General features: G+C 44.0%; 1 protein-coding gene across 3 annotated transcripts in view; it reads right to left on the reverse strand.

Moving 5' to 3' along the window:
- The window catches only part of ahnak (AHNAK nucleoprotein), a 57814-nt gene extending 45791 nt beyond the window's left edge, over positions 1-12023 (reverse strand). For all 3 annotated transcript variants that reach the window (XM_082956106.1, XM_082956104.1, XM_082956105.1), the window contains exon 1: positions 11737-12023. The gene's annotated coding sequence lies outside the window, so the exon portion shown is untranslated. The remainder of the gene's footprint in view (positions 1-11736) is intronic.
- Between the last annotated feature and the right edge of the window lie 1418 nt (positions 12024-13441).

Raw genomic sequence — 13441 nt, forward strand, 5'->3', positions numbered from 1 at the left:
GCTGCTGTGCTCTACAGGGCTGAGCAGGCCCCACTCTGGGCTATGTGCTGTGCTCTACAGGGCTAAGCAGGCCCCACTCTGGGCTGGGTGCTGTGCTCTACAGGGCTGAGCAGGCCCCACTCTGGGCTGGCTGCTGTGCTCTACAGGGCTGAGCAGGCCCCACTCTGGACTGGGTGCTGTGCTCTACAGGGCTGAGCAGGCCCCACTCTGGGCTGGGTGTTGTGCTCTACAGGGCTGAACAGGCCCCACTCTGGGCAGGGTGTTGTGCTCTACAGGGCTGAACAGGCCCCACTCTGGGCTATGTGCTGTGCTCTACAAGGCTGAGCAGGCCCCACTCTGGGGTGGGTGCTATGCTCTACAGGGCTGAGCAGGCCCCACTCTGGGCTGGGTGCTGTGCTCTACAGGGCTGAGCAGGCCCCACTCTGGGCTGGGTGCTGTGCTCTACAGGGCTGAGCAGGCCCCACCCTGGGCTGGCTGCTGTGCTCTACAGGGCTGAGCAGGCCCCACTCTGGGCTGGCTGCTGTGCTCTACAGGGCTGAGCAGGCCCCACTCTGGGCTATGTGCTGTGCTCTACAGGGCTAAGCAGGCCCCACTCTGGGCTGGGTGCTGTGCTCTACAGGGCTGAGCAGGCCCCACTCTGGGCTGGGTGTTGTGCTCTACAGGGCTGAGCAGGCCCCACTCTGGGCTGGCTGCTGTGCTCTACAGGGCTGAGCAGGCCCCACTCTGGACTGGGTGCTGTGCTCTACATGGCTGAGCAGGCCCCACTCTGGGCTGGGTGCTGTGCTCTACAGGGCTGAGCAGGCCCCACTCTGGGCTGGCTGCTGTGCTCTACAGGGCTGAGCAGGCCCCACTCTGGGCTATGTGCTGTGCTCTACAGGGCTAAGCAGGCCCCACTCTGGGCTGGGTGCTGTGCTCTACAGGGCTGAGCAGGCCCCACTCTGGGGTGGGTGCTATGCTCTACAGGGCTGAGCAGGCCCCACTCTGGGCTGGGTGCTGTACTCTACAGGGCTGAACAGGCCCCACCCTGTGCTCCAGTCTCACACATTACTTGATAGCGCTGTCAGGCCAGCTGGAACGGAGCCCAGTGTCTCCTCTGTATCTCTCCCACAGCGACTAACTCCAAAGAAATGACCTCCACTCACTCTACCAAGCCTCTCTCTGTGTGCTGCCTGCAAACCCAGAGTATGTCAGCACAGGGTCCAGCCACAAAACAAAATCACTTTTCTTTCTTCATTTGGTTGCGTCATGTTAGGCAACTACAATCATCATCACTGAATGGATCTCTGTACCTGATTGTGCCAAGGAGCCTTATAGACTCTCCAGTTTGGTAAACACCTAGAGAGTTAGTCTTGTATCTGATAAATACCTAGAGAGTTAGTCTTGTATCTGGTAAATACCTAGAGAGTTAGTCTTGTATCTGATAAATACCTAGAGAGTTAGTCTTGTATCTGGTAAACACCTAGAGAGTTAGTCTTGTATCTGGTAAATACCTAGAGAGTTAGTCTTGTATCTGGTAAATACCTAGAGAGTTAGTCTTGTATCTGGTAAATACCTAGAGAGTTAGTCTTGCATCTCGTGAATACCTAGAGAGTTAGTCTTGTATCTGGTAAACACCTAGAGAGTTAGTCTTGTATCTGGTAAATACCTAGAGAGTTAGTCTTGTATCTGGTAAATACCTAGAGAGTTAGTCTTGTATCTGGTAAACACCTAGAGAGTTAGTCTTGTATCTGGTAAATACCTAGAGAGTTAGTCTTGTATCTGGTAAATACCTAGAGATTTAGTCTTGTATCTGAAAGGATCTGTCAGTGAATTAAGTTGATTGATTGAAGACAACGATCAAGAATAGATAGCAAAGTGATCGTGATAAAGAACACTAATCATCAAACAATGAAATACTGGTGAGTGGCAAGATTTGGTTAAGGATCAATGGGCTCTGGTCTAAAGTAGTGCACTATGAAGGGCATAGGGTGCCATTTGGGACGCACTCCTAAGCTAAGGAGAATAGACATACTGAATTATCCCAATGCTATAAAACAGAATTGTCTCAATGTTTTGCTCCTCCCTTTGTTGTGGGGAGTAGTTGTCAGCAATGGGGTGAGAAAGGGGTGAGAAAGGGGTGAGAAAGCAACATTTGTTACCACTAACTGACCTGACTGGTTTACAGACCAGAGAGAAAGAGAGTGCGAGAGAGAGAGAGAGTGCGAGAGAGAGTGCGAAAGTGCGAGAGAGAGTGAGTGCGAGAGAGAGAGAGTGCGAGAGAGAGTGAGTGCGAGAGAGAGAGAGAGAGAGTGCGAGAGAGAGAGAGTGCGAGAGAGAGAGAGTGCGAGAGAGAGAGTGCGATAGAGAGAGAGAGAGCGAGAGAGAGTGCGAGAGAGAGTGCGAGAGAGAGAGAGAGTGCGAGAGATAGAGAGAGTGCGAGAGATAGAGAGAGTGCGAGAGATAGAGTGCGAGAGAGCGAGAGAGAGAGAGAGAGGTTTTGCGTAAGCAAACATGAAAATGTTGTAGATTGACAGAGGCAAATGTGATTCTTCTACAGCGCATGGTGTGTAAAACCTCAAATCATAGAGCATAACATTGATCAATAACTGAACTAGAAATTATTATTTCATTGATTTGGAATAAATCCTTTTATTGAAATGATTTACATTTTGTTTCCAACGCTCATCAAAATACATCAACAGATAAGGACTGCATACAAGTATTGTGTTATTTACTAAGTAGGATGTTGTTGTCTGACCCAAAGTGACAGGAACACTGTTTATTGTTTGTTGTGAATGTCACCAGTGGCTAATGGTAATCACACCCTCCATTTAAATCTTAATGGTAATTACACACTTCTATTTAAATCTTAATGGTAATTACACACCCCCAATATAATCTTAATGGTAATTGCAGGCTAATATCACACCTCCATATAAATCTTAAAGGAGTGGTTTCCCCTGGAGCTTTGGAAATCAACATTTAAAACCTGAAACTATGAGATTCTATAGTTATTGTTGACATGAATCATTATAATGTTTTCCAGTGACATGACATATTGATAGATAGTGTGTAACTCACCTGTAACCTTTTGACTGTTTGCAACTTTAAAACTTTCTGCACATTCCATAGGCTACTGGTTTTATTTCAGCGTTGAAGAACAGCTGTGGTTGGAAACAAATGGCTTTTAACAAGTAAAGACAAGTGCTGAGACGGAGGTAGAGAAATTACAGTTTAAAAAACACATGTGAGCCTGTATATGTTGCCAGCCAGAAAACATTGTGGCAGTGCATTATGCGCACTGCCACCCGGACATTTAGGCACTCCACTCCGAGTGCATCTCAGTGCTGGCGTCACTACCGACCCTGGTATACCCGGACCAATTTTGAAAACTCAATGCCCCCTTTGCTAAAAATATTTTCAGAATACTCTAAAATCTCAGGACATAAAATGGAACGTGGAGGGAAAAAAAAGAAATAATGACAATAGGAAAAAGATTAACTCATGATCTAAATCAATGCTTTAAGTGGACCACTAAAAATATCAAATACTTAGGAGGCTTATATAAATATAACTTTATCCCATTACTCAACAAAATGAAAGAAGATTTAATTAAATGGAATAATCTTCCCATAAATCTTACAGGTACAATTAAACCTCTTGAGAACGGCATGGCTCCAAAAGTTTTTAGATTTATTCTCGGTAATACCAATTACCCCATCCGAAGACATTATGATAAAAAGTATACTCGGTCATAACAAACTTTATATGGGCAAATAAAACTCATGGAATAAAAAGGACATTTTTACATCTTCCTATGTCTGAGGTGGTTTAAACCTTCCAGACTTGAAATTGTATCTGCTCACCACCCAAGGCTTTAACTTGCGAAACATAGTTAGTTAAATGCACTAAAGAGGAAAAATGGGTACACTTGTCTATTTTTAAATGATAAAGCTAAGAACATTACCAACTTCAAATGAAACATATTCTACAATAACCAATATCACTCCCTAAAAACACAAGCCTATGGAACAATCCTTGGATAGCTTTTGTGAATTCGCCGATAAATTGGCATATAAATGGGAAATACATTGATTTCCATGACAGAATAAAATAAAACTATTTTGGACTGACCAAAATACGGAGTGTACAAAACATTAGGAACATGACATTAGGAGGGGTAAAATGTCACCGGAGGAGATGGAGGATAAAAAAAAAAAAAGGATTTACTTCAGATACCGAACAAGGCCCAAATCCCCGTCATTCGCATGAAGGAGAGACAGAGATATAGGGGTCGTAGGTCGGGGTGCCTTGTAAGAATCCGACAGCGAGTGGGTGACCCGCCTCTACCATCCGTCCTATTAGCCAACGTGCAATCATTGGATAATAAACTGGATGATCTCTGCTCGATACTATCCTACCAACGGGACATTAAAAACAGTAATATCTTATTTTTCACAGAGTCATGGCTGAACGAGGAGGCAGCGCTCCTAGTGGCCAGGGACTTTTATGCAGAGAAACTTAAATAAGTTTTACCCTATTTCTACCAGTACGTTACATGTGCAACCAGAGGAGAAAAAAACTCTAGACCACCTTTACTCCACACACAGAGACACGTACAAAGCTCTCCCTCAACCCTCCAATTGGCAAATCTGACCATAACTCTATACTCCTGATTCCTGCTTACAAGCAAAAACTAAAGCAGGAAGTACCAGTGGCTCGCTTAATACAGAAGTCGTCAGATGACGCAGATGCTAAGCTACAGGACTGTTTGCTAGCACAGACTGGAATATATTCCGGGATTCTTCCAGATCACATTGAGAAGTACACCACATCAGTCACTGGCTTCATCAATAAGCGCATTGATGATGTTGCCCCCAGTGACCATACATACATACCCCAACCAGAAGCCATGGATTACAGGCAACATTCGCACTGAGCTAAAGGGTAGTGCTACCGCTTTCAAGAAGCGGGACTCTAACCCGGATGCTTATAAGAAATCCTGCAATGCCCCCGACGATCCATCAAACAGGCAAAGCATCAATACAGGACTAAGATTGAATCTTACTACACCGGCTCCAACGCTCGTCGGATGTGGCAGGGCTTGGAAACTATTACGAACTACAAAGGGAAGCACAGCTGCGAGCTGCCCAGTGACACAAGCCTACCAGACCAGCTAAATTACTTCTATGCACACTTCGAGGCAAGCAACACTGAAGAGTGCATGAGAGCACCAGCAGTTCCGGACGACTGTGTGATCACAGTCTCCATAGCCGAAGTGAGTAAGACATTTAAACAGGTCAACATTCACAAGGCCGCAGGGCCAGACAGATTACCAGGACGTGTACTCCGAGCACGCGCTGACAAAGCATCTTCACTGACATTTTCAACCTGCCCCTGACCTAGTCTGTAATACCAACATGTTTCATGCAGACCACCATAGTCCCTGTGCCCAAGAACAACAAGGTAACCTGCCTAAATGACTACCGACCCGTAGCACTCACGCCTGTAGCCATGAAGTGCATTGAAAGGCTGTTCATGGCTCACATCAACACCATTATCTAAAAAAAAACCTAGACCCACTCCAATTTGCATACCGCATCAACAGATCCACAGATGATGCAATCTCTACTGCACTCCACACTGCCCTTTCCCACTTGGACAAGAACACAGCTCAGCATTCAACACCACCAAAACTGCTCTAAAACCCTCTGCAACTGGATGATGGGCTTCCTGATGAGCCACACCCAGGTGGTAAGGGTAGGTAACAACACATCTGCCAAGCTGATCCTCAACACGGTGGCCCCTCAGAGGTGCATGCTCAGTCCCCTCCTGTACTCCCTGTTCACCCATGACCACATGGCCAATCACGACTCCAACACCATCATTAAGTTTGCCGATGACACAACAGTGGTAGGCCTGATCACTGACAACAATGAGACAGCCTACAGGGAGGAGGTCAGAGACCTGGCAGTGTGGTGCCAGGATAACAACCTCTCCCTCAATGTGATCAAAACAAAGGAGATGATCGTGGGCCACAGGAAAAGGAAGGCCGAGCACGCGCCCATTCTCATTGACGGGGCTGTAGTGGAGCAGGTTGAGAGCTTCAAGTTCCTTGGTGTCCACATCACCAACAAACTGTCATGGTCCAAACACACCAAGACAGTCGTGAAGAGGGCACGACAATGCCTATTCCCTCTCAGGAGACTGAGGGGAGGTAAGTGGGAAGGGGCAGGAGGGATGGGGAGGAGGGAGGGATAGGCAGGTAGGGCTGAGGAGGGAGTGGCTCTCTGGAAATCTGTGTACAATCACTCAGTCTGAAAGAGGTATTTTTAAAGAATTATTGTCATGAACATTGCTACAGTTCATTATGGCAAAATACACTACATGACCAAAAGTATGTGTACACCTGCTCGACAAACATCTCATTCCAAAATCATGGGCATTCATATGGAGTTGGTCCCCCCTTTGCTGCTATAACAACCTCCACTCTTCTGGGAAGGCTTTCCACTAGATGTTGGAACATTGGTGCAGGGACTTGCTTCCATTCAGCCACAAGCATTAGTGAGGTCAGGCACTGATGTTGGGCGACTAGGCCTGGCTCATAGTCGGCATTCCAATTCATCCCAAAGGTGTTCGATGGGGCTGAGGTAAGGGCTCTGTGCAGGCCAGTTAAGTTGTTCCACACCGAACTTGACAAACCATTTTTTATGGACCTTGCTTTGTGCAAGGCGGCACTGTCATGCTGAAACAGGAAAAGGCCATCCCCAAACTGTTGCCACAATGTTGGAAGTGCAGAATCATCTAGAATGTCATTGTATGCTGTACCGTTAAGATTTCCCTTCACTGGAACTAAGGGACCTAGCCTGAATCAAGAAAAACAGCCTCATACCATTATTCCTCTTCCACCAACCTTTACAGTTGGCACTATGCATTCTGGCAGGTAGCGTTCTCCTGCCATCCGTCAAACCCAGACTCATCTGTTTAACTGCCAGATGGTAAAGCGTGATTCATCGCTCCCGAGAACATGTTTCCACTGCTCCAGAGTCCACTCCATTCTGGCCAACACTTGTGCATAGTAATCTTAGGCTTGTGTGCGGCTGCTCAGCCATGGAAACCCATTTCATGAAGCTCCAGACAAACAGTTATTGTGCTGACGTTACTTCCAGAGGCAGTTTGGAACTCGGTAGTGAGTGTTCCAACCGAGGATAGGTGATTTCTTCGTGCTGCGCGCTTCAGTACTCGCCGGTCCCGTTCTGTGAGCTTGTGTGGCCTACCACTTTGCGGCTGAGCCGTTGTTGCTCCTAGACGTTTCCACTTCACAATAACCACACTTACATTTGAACTGACTTGTTCAAATGTAAGTGTCTTACAAGCCGAACTGACTTGTTGGAAAGGTGGCATCCTATGACGGTGCCACCTTGAAAGTCACTGAGCTCTTCAGTAAGGCCATTCTACTGCCAATGTTTGTCAATGAAGACTCAGAGAAATAAGCTTTTTTGTGCATATGGAACATTTTCTGGGATCGTTTATTTCAGCTCATGAAACATGGGACCAACACTTTACATGTTGCGTTTATATTTTTGTTCAGTGTACTCTTGTATATACAGTGTAAGTCCATGAGTCAAGAGATATTTTTTTAAGATGGGTTTACAGTTACACAGAGGGGGAGGAAAACCCCCACAATATTGGAGCATTAGTCAACAATTTCCCAAGTTGGGATCAATAATGTATTGCTGTACTACTTCTACTCCATATTTCACCAATTCAGATTTTTTTTATTACAGACTGCTTCAGGGCACCAGGTGTGAAATCTATGTGATAAATAAAATAAATGACTTAAATGTCTGAAATGATCTACAATTAAAACACTCAGGGAACAATCACACACAGAGATGAATACAAGTGTCAAAATAAAATCTCTCTCTCTCACACAATTCAATTTCAATTTAAAGGGCTTTATTGGCATGGGAAACATATGTTTACATTGCCAAAGCAAGTGAAGTAGATAATAAACAAAAGTGAAATAAACAATAAAAAGTAACAGTAAACATTACACTCACAAAATAATAAAGACCTTTCAAATGTCATATCATGTCTATATACAGTGTTGTAATGATGTGCAAATAGTTAAAGTACAAAAGAGAAAATAAATAAACATTAACATAGGTTTTATTTACAATGGCGTTGGTTATTCACTGGTTGTCCTTTTCTTGTGGCAACAGGTCACAAATCTTGCTGCTGTGATGGCACACTGCGGTATTTCACCCAGTAGATATAGGAGTTTATCAAAATTGGGTTTGTTTTCGAATTCTTTGTGGGTCTGTGTAATCTGAGGGAAATATGTGTCTCTAATACGGTCATACATTTGGCAGGAGGTTAGGAAGTGCAGCTCAGTTTCCACCTCATTTTGTGGGCAGTGTGCACATAGCCTGTCTTCTCTTGAGAGCCAGGTCTGCCTACGGCAGCCTTTCTCAATAGCAAAGCTGTGCTCACTGAGTCTGTACATAGTCAAAGCTTTCCTTAAGGGTAGGTCAGTCACAGTGGTCAGGTATTCTGCCACTTTGTACTCTCTGTTTAGGGCCAAATAGCATTCTAGTTTGCTCTGTTTTTTTGTTAATTCTTTCCAATGTGTCAAGTAATTATCTTTTTGTTTTCTCTCTCTCTCTCTCTCTCTCCCTCTTTCCCCCCTCTCTCCCGTCTCTCTCTCTCTCTCCCTCTCTCCCCCTCTCTTGCCCTCTCTCTCTCCCTCTCTCTCTCCCTCTCCTCTCTCTCGCCCTCTCTCCCCCTCTCTCTCCCTCTCTCCCCCTCTCTCCCTCTCTCGCCCTCTCTCCCCCCTCTCTCTCCCTCTCCCCTCTCTCTCCCTCTCTCCACTCTCCCTCTCTCTCTCTCCTCCTCTCTCGAATGGGCCTGTGATGAGGAAATGAAAAAAAGGAAGTGTGCGAGAGTCTGGGCTTTTTCCATCTCACACTGGCACAGTGAGAATGCCACTCCTCTCCACTGCTATCAACAGTTGGCAGGGGAAAGCTGTGGTGGCAGGTTTGGTGGAATACAATGATGAGTGTTCTATGAATTCCATGTCCACTGGATTGATAGATCACATGAGTAAATAACAATGTCAGGGGGTTGTCAAGAAAGGCTCTGTTCTGAATATGAAGTTTTCTTCAATTATGACTTACTTTATTCCAGTCCATATTTGACACTTACTATATTCTCTGTTTTGAACAAGCACTACCAAGTCAAATGAACTGTTCAAAACTCTGAATACAGACATAGGCTATACTTTTACATACCATCACAATAATAACAAAGTTTACATTTAAAGGTCTAGTACAGTCAAAAACGTGATTTGCCTGTGTTGCCATACTATGAGGTTGGAATAATATTGTGAATTTGTGAAAATGGTGAAACAGCCCTTTTAGTGTTAGAGCTGTTTGAAAAGATTGCCTGAAATTACAGCCTATTTTGTTGGGATGGCATTTTGGCCTGCCAGGTGACATCACCAGGCTGTAAATCAGTTAAGAGAGTTCCACATTTCTCTTGTCAATAACAGCTAGTTTTCAGTTTCCCCCTCCCCACTCAGACCACTCCCAGACGGACCTTGCAAAAGTCTTGCTTGAGAAATTGCTTGTGCTATCTAAAATCACAGTGAAATATATTTTCCATAACAAAAAATATAGTATTTTCAGCTGTTTTAAGCTCGTGTACAAAACCTAAAGACACAAAAACAAAACTTAAGAACTGGAAGCATAGAAATAGCACACATAGAACAGATCTACAGTTGTTAGACTTGCTTTCAAGTTGAATTATAAAAATTAAAAAATGTTTTATTTAAGTCGGTTAAGAACAAATTCTTTTTTACAATGACAGCCTACCGGGGAAGAGTCTGGTTCAGTGGCAGAATAACAGCTTTTTACCTTGTCAGCTGAGGGATTCGACCCAGCAACCTTTCCAGTTACTGGCACAACGCTCTAACCACTAGGCTACCTGCCGCCCCAATGACAGATCTACAGCACACATTTCTATGTGAATTTGGTAGGGTTGCCCAAAAAGTTACATATTGCCACTTTAATTAAGCATGACTTGACCGATCATACAGCCCATTGCTAATAGCAGCTCCCACTAGCCATCACTTCGACAGGAACAATTGGAGAAGGCTAGACTTTTACAGCTTTAAGGCATTCAGTGTGAGCTCGCTGGCTCTAGTGGCCGCCTAAAGCCAGTGTTCTCTGGGAGAGCGGAATTATTTTCCTTGCTGTTTCACAGAAGAACGTCGGCCAGGGTGTGGCAGAAGGGGGAAGGGAGAGCTTTAAAAATATGAATTTCCACACAACTCTACAAAGCATAATGTTTGAGGGATCAATTTCGCTATGTCTCTATCTATTTGTCTATTGTGATGAAGAAATAAACAGAATGTGTATGTTTTGTTTGATCATAACTCTTCAAGGTTAATACACGCCTGAAGTTACAACAGCGTAGCTGTTCTGTTATTGAAACACATTCTGTATCTTCGTTTCTGAGCTCGATAAAAAATTAAAAAAAAACGATTTCTCTATGTGCTGCAGAAGTCTTGATTATTTTCCCCTCTTTTCCTCAGACCTGGTTTCAATTAGTAAGTATTTCCTAACCACTACATTCCATTACCATACCCCACCCACCCTCCTAAATTCTCTCTCTCCACCCTTACTAGAATCCCAGGATAAAACGAATTGAGTTAAAACTGCGAGCGAGGAGAAAGTCCGTAGAAGTCCACCCATGTCAACACGTTAAACAGATAAAACGTTTTTTTGTTGCTAAATTTGAAATGTACCGTTTTTTTAATACTATATTAAACCCGTTACTATATTATACTCTGAAAACCGTTGGTTTCGTTAAGATGGGTTATAAGATGCTGTTCTAAGACTTCTTTCTGTACATTATTGTTTTCTCTCTCTCTCTTCCCTGGGTTCGCCTCCCTGAACCAGAAGCAGGAGGGAGGTGAAGGACTTGTAAGAGAGTAGAATCCACCCAAGTCTGTAGGCTATCTTAAAACGCTTTATGGGGACCTGCCTCTACTGATCTTCTTAGCAAATAATTACTCATACTCACACAAACACTCGACTTGATAGATTAGAGGCAAATAGAACAAATATAATTTAACTTGACAGGTTTTTCATCAATGATGATGTTTGGGCGGTTTCTTTAAACAACTTTCTTTTTTTCTTTAATGCGTGCAGGGCAGGGTTGGAATAGGAGGATCAATATCCACGTTGCTGAGATGAAATCACAACCGGACTAGGCTATAAATCTGCATGGGTTTTTAAAACGTTCTTATGTTATAACACATCCCCGGGAAACTTAAGTTAGTCTGGCATGTAAGTCTTTCATGTGAGTGGCGTCGCTTTATATACCCCAGGCAGCTTTATTTTGTGCACCGTAACAGAGAGTGAATAAAGAAGTGAGACCCATGTCCCCGTTCATGTGGGTGCGGACACACACCCACTTCATCTCGTGTTCTAAATTACAGAACTTTGAACGAGAAAACAAAGTAACACCATGGGCACCACCCTTCCTCTCAGTTACTGTGATGAAAGAACGTGTCATTCTTATTTTCAAAAATGTTATGTAAATTAACCTTAAACAGCACGAGTGCCACGTCATTTAAACATATGCATTAGAACTTTTGGGAGTTTACCAGATATGATACCATCACCATTATAAACTCTTAAAATAATCTAAATTAAAATTGTGATGACAAAAGTAAATTGTTGTTTTTACCTGAGCAGTCTGAGCTGCAACAACTTCAACACAGCAACTTGAGCATCTTTGGCAGTGTTCTCTTCCCCTCCTGCTGTCCCAGCAGTCGATAAAAGCACGTCTTCTTCTTCCCAATCAAAAGTTCTTTCTCACTTCTAGAATACTTGTCTTTCTCTATCAACCCGAGTCTCCCTCCGTTTCCAGGGCGTTTTTCTCTCTCCCCTCCCTTCTCACTCTCTCCCCTTAGAGAGTGCGTGTTGCCTTTTTTTCTAGTCTGCGTGGCTGTTACTCCGGGCGATGCAGAATGGTTGGACATGCGAAAGGGTAGGTCTACTGGTCTTGGATAAAGGGAGGAATAGAAGGCGGGAGGTAACGGGAGGTGTTGAAGGGAGTGGCCGTAGTCTCCCTTTCTGTCTCTGCCCATCCAATGCAACTTGACTCAGGGGGACATAACATAGTAAACAAAATCCGGGAAATTCAAATTATACTGAACAAAAATACAAACGCAACATGCAACAATTTCACGATTTTATTGAGTTACAGTTCATATATGGAAATAAATCAATTGAAATTAATTAATTGGGTCCTAATCTATGGATTTCTTATGACTAGGCAGGGGTGAAACCATTGGTGGGCCTTGGAGGGCATAGGCCCACCCACTTGGTGTAACCGATGTGAAATGGATAGTTAGTTAGCAGTGGTGCACGCTAATAGCGGTTCAATCGGGTGATGTCACTCGCTCTGCGACCTTAAGTTGTTCCCCTTGCTCTGCAAGGGCCGTGGCTTTTGTGGCGCGATGGTTAATGATGCTTTGTGGGTGTCAGTTGTTGATGTGTGCAGAGGGTCCCTGTTTCAAGCCCAGGTTGGGGTGAGGAGAGGGACGGAAGCTATACTGTTACATTGGGAGCCAGGCCCAGCCAATCAAAATGAGTTTTTCACCACAAAAGGGCTTTATCATCAACTGTCCAGGTGGCTGGTCTCAGATGATCCCGCAGGTGAATAAGCCGGATGTGGAGGTCCTGGGCTGACGTGGTTACACATGCTCTGTGGTTGTGAGGAAGGTTGGACATACTTCCAAATTCTTGAAAACAACGTTGGAGACGGTTTATGGTGGAGAAATTAACATTCAATTCTCTGGCAACAGCTCTTGTGGACATTGCTGCAGTCGGCATGCCAATTGTGTGCTCCCTCAAAACTTGAGACATCTGTGGCATTGTGTTTTGTGACAAAACTGTACATTTTAGAGGGGCCTTTTATTGTCCTCAGCACAAGTTGGCACCTGTATAATGATCATAGTGTTTAATCAGCTTCTTGATATGCCACACCTGTCAGGTGGATGGATTATCTTGGCAAATGAGAAATGCTCACTAACAGGGATGTAAAGAATCTTGTGCACAAAATTTCAGAGAAAAACGCTTTTTGTGGATATGAAACATTTCTGGGATCTTTTATTTCAGCTCATGAAACATAGGAGCAACACTTTACAGTTTATATTTTGTTCAGTATAGTATGACATGTAACTTTTTGTATGGAATGTATTAATTTGTGGATGTCCATAATCCTATTTGTATGATATGTTACAATTTACAATTTGTATGAAATGGTACGAATTACAATTTGTATAATATGTTACAAATTTGCAATACGTATGATATGTTACAAATTCAAATTTGTTATTGCTAACTAGGTGACTAGATGTTTAACGCTAACGTTATCTAGGTGGCTA

The sequence above is a fragment of the Salmo salar genome, chromosome 09, assembly GCF_965601325.2.
Source record: "Salmo salar chromosome 09, fSalSal1, whole genome shotgun sequence".
Classification (NCBI taxonomy): domain Eukaryota; kingdom Metazoa; phylum Chordata; class Actinopteri; order Salmoniformes; family Salmonidae; genus Salmo; species Salmo salar.